This window comes from Gavialis gangeticus, unplaced genomic scaffold, assembly GCF_001723915.1.
Source record: "Gavialis gangeticus isolate Ggan-Ray unplaced genomic scaffold, GavGan_comp1, whole genome shotgun sequence".
Taxonomy (NCBI): Eukaryota; Metazoa; Chordata; order Crocodylia; family Gavialidae; genus Gavialis; species Gavialis gangeticus.
The window spans coordinates 64,974,960-64,978,811 of record NW_017729025.1 but is presented as its reverse complement, the minus strand read 5'-3'; the positions used below and the strand labels follow the sequence as shown (position 1 = coordinate 64,978,811).

Here is a 3,852-nt window from a genome sequence, read left to right as displayed (position 1 = left end):
TCCAGTCTAAATCTGCTCTCTGCTAGCTTATGGCCATTATTTCTTGTGACACCCAGGGGCGCCTTGTTGAGTAGGGCCTCACCAATTCTGTTCTGCGCCCCATGATGAATTTACAGGCAGCCACAAGGTCGCCTCTCAACCTTCTCTTGCCAAGTCTGAAGAGGTCCAGGTGCCCTAGTCTCTCCTCATAGGGCTTGGCCTGCAAGCCCTTAACCATACAAGTGGCCCTTCTCTGGACCCTCTCCAAGTTATCCACATCCCTCTTGAAGTGTGGCACCCAAAACTGTATGCAGTATTCCAACTGCGGTCTGACCGGCATCCGATAGAGGGGAAGTATCACCTCCTTGGTTCTGTTTGTCATGCATCTGCTGATACAGTCTTGTTACAGTCTCTTTGTCTGTATGCATGTGTCTCATTGTTGATTACTTTTAGCAGTCACTGGATAATTAGCAATTAAGATACAGAGGTGTTAAAGCAATAGATTTCTAATTGTTTCACATGTGCATCACACCTATTCACATTCACTATGGATGTTTTCTAATGCCAGTCATCAAAAATGAAATGAAGTCAAGGTATCAGATTTAAACTAATCCTTCCCTGTACACACAACCAGCCAGACACAGCCATAATTCTTCTTTTCTCCTGAGCGTAAGAACTGACACAGTTCAAGGCAGTAAGGGACAAAGGAAAAACAATAGTACAACACGTCCTTCCTACTGGCCAATACAATAGACTAGACACAGATGGGCGGGCACAGGCAACTTATTCTCTAAGAGAGAATCCCCTAGGGCAGGCATTCCCAACGGTTATGTGCACATTTGAATTTAAAAGCAGTGAGCGCCAATACGAATATTAAAGTTTAGAATTTAGATCAATCCGATCATCTCATCCATTACTTAAAATTGCATTAGATCCACAACTTCAAAATGCAGCTCCCTTTTACTTTGTATTCTTTTTAAGTTTTATCCATGGTGCCCATGGGCACCCCTTGGGAACTGCTGCAGGGTTTTCACTTCCTAGGAACTCCAAAAGACATAGCTCCTGACTGAAGTACAGTGCTTCCCAGAACTACTTCTTAGATAAGCACAACACTGTTTAATATATATATAGCAAAAAACCCCAATTCAATCTTTTTTCATAGTTTAGATTATTACCAGTTCATTCTTATACAACATCAGTCTTATTGTCCAATATTTAACTTGGTCTAAATGGTCTGACAACCTGCCTACTTCAGATTGCATTTCCCTGTGCCCTGTGATGGCTACTGTGCTGAGCTAAATGTTTTAGTGATTGCCCCTGCAAATATTTACTTTTCAAAACAAAGCTGATTTGAGTTTATAGCAGAGGTGGGTAAAATACAGCCTGCAGGCCAGATTCGGCCTGTGAGGCCATTCTATCTGACCCTTGGGGCCCCTAAAAATTTTAGACAATTAATATTTCTCTGTCTTTGGTTCCTGTAAAAAATGACAGGAACCAGGGGCAGTAGGACCCAGGGGAAGCCCAGTGGGCTTCTGCAATAGCAGGGCCCGCCCAGCCTTACCCCCCAGCCAGAAGCCCCTCCTGGGGCTTCTGCCCTGGGAGCAGGTGGCTGCCCCATGCCAGAACCTCAGGTAAGGGGGTGTGGGGGGGAAGGGCAGGGAAACAGCACCTGCCTCGTGGCCCACGCTCCCTGCTGCAGCTGCTCTTAGCCTGCATGGGGCTGTCCTGAGGAGGCACAGGCAGCCCCAGGCGGGCTGCAAGTGACTGCAGCGCTGGGCGCTGGCCATGGGGTGGGGGAGGGGCCACTCCCCCCCCCAGCACCAGCTTGTAATCCAGCCCCACAGGTAGCCCGGCCCCGTACCAGCTCTGTGCTTGCCTGTGGGCAGCAGCTGCAGCCCCACTGCTTGCTGTGCCAGGCATTGTTGGCTGCTGCCGCCTGCCCAGAGCTTGTGTGCTGGGCAGCCCAGAGGCGGTGGTGGCAAACACAGCCCAGCACGGCAGGCGGGGGGTCTGCAGCTGCTATGCACAGCCCTGATGGGTGAGCTGGGAGCTGGCACAGGGCCCAGGCTGGCAACAGGGGTGGGTTACAAGCTGGTGCTGAGTGCAGGAAAAGCAGCCCCTGCTCCACTTCTTGCCTGGCACCCCACGCTGCAGCCACTCGCAGGCGCCTGGGGCTGCCTGTGCCTGCTCAAAACAAAATGAGGGCAGGGGGTAAATGGCAGGATGCCCTGCTTGTGCCCCTTGCCCCACAGCCCTGCTCATGAACTAGGCAGGGGGAAGGGCATTTCACATTTTATAATGTACAACTAAGTTTTATATGACCTTTTTTTAAAGTGATTTCAATTTAAATTATGGCTCAAGTAAATTGACCTATTCATATGAGTAAAAGTTTTCAGGGCTGGGCCTATGTTACCAATTAATTATATTATTACAACTATATATAACTACATAGAGGTTAAGAAACTATGACAGAAACATTGGACTCTTGAAAGTCAGCCTTGAAAGTTCACATAATCTTTATACTCTTTTTAGTTTCTTATTTCCTATACAGCATAAATCAACGCAACAATTTAGTAATCCATTTTCAAGTGCTAATTCACTTTGGAATTAGCACCAATTTGGCAGTGAGTTGTTCTAGACACAGGAGGATGCCCTTAATTGAATAGGGTCAAGAGAAGAATACATTTAAATGCAAGACATCTAATTTAATCCAAAAAAATCAATTATATTGCAATCATGGTTGTATCAAAATTGACTACAAATCTGGAGTCTTTGAAACATTTTCCTGTACTTCCTTAAAGGAAACCTTTATTAATTTGCATGAAAATGAAACATTGTGTTGTCCCACTTGATAGAGCTATTGAAAAACCAGGAGTGGAATTTTATAGCAAGATACAGAGATTTGCAGTTTTTATTAAGCCTTTCAAGAATAGCAGTAAAATCACACTTTAATTTTGGTGGCATTACCTAAATGGGAGGTTCTTAATCTTTCCAGATCATAGAGCCCCTTGTTAAGTTTGTTTTACTGCTGTGTATCCTGCATGATTCCATGTTGTGGAAATACGGGCATCCCATATGTCTTTCATGATTCCCAGTATCTTGTGATTAACTTGCCTTTTACGACAATAAAGAGCATCTCCAAGAAAAATATGTGCCCAATTTATTAAGGGATGTCACCATCCAATAATCTTCCACAGATTGTGGGTAAATCTGGTATCTTTTATTAGACCAACTAAAATAGTTGAAAAAAATTCTTCTTTGCAAGCTTTTCGGTACAAACACCCTTTGTCAGGCTGAGGAAACGCCTGCAGTTCGTCTGTGCTCTTCCTGGATCCTGTTCCATCCAGGAAGAGCACAGACAAACTGGAGACATTTCCTCAGCCTGATGAGAGCTGTTTGTACCCGAAAGCTTGCAAATCATTTCCCCAACTATTTTACTTGGTCTAATAAAAGATATCGAATTTACCCAAAGAACCTTGTCAGCCTATGTCCTTAGACCAACACGACTACTAACTCATACCACTTTATGCTATGACACAGGAATTGCCATAACAATAAAATGCTTTTCTACCTAGTCTAATATGTCCTAACTCCTCCAGAGGCTACAAAGGATAAAGCAGGAAACTCAATTGCAGCTGCTACAGCATGATGCCTCTCTCACAAAGATCTTCCTAATTTAAAAAAAACAAAACAAAAAACCAAGCAGACATTGCCTAAAGCACCTCCTAAGTTTTGCTCACATTAACTATTCCGTAGCAACACTCTGGCTACTAGTTTACTAAGCAGAGCAAGCATTGAGTATCAAAATGGAGGCTGCCCCTTGAAATATAGAACGTCCTAAACCATACAGGCTCCTCCCAATATGCAGGCTCT

General features: G+C 44.7%; 1 long non-coding RNA gene across 3 annotated transcripts in view; it reads right to left on the bottom strand.

Annotated features, from left to right (window-relative positions):
• Window positions 1-3,852, bottom strand: part of LOC109298682 — a 38,586-nt gene that overhangs the window by 28,999 nt on the left and 5,735 nt on the right. For 2 of the 3 annotated variants that reach the window (XR_002097677.1, XR_002097675.1), the window contains exon 1: window positions 3,551-3,805. The exons of the other annotated variant lie outside the window; for it this stretch is intronic. This is a non-coding gene — a long non-coding RNA (uncharacterized LOC109298682). Of the gene's footprint in view, window positions 1-3,550; window positions 3,806-3,852 lie in introns of those variants that run through there. 3 annotated transcript variants of the gene reach the window in all.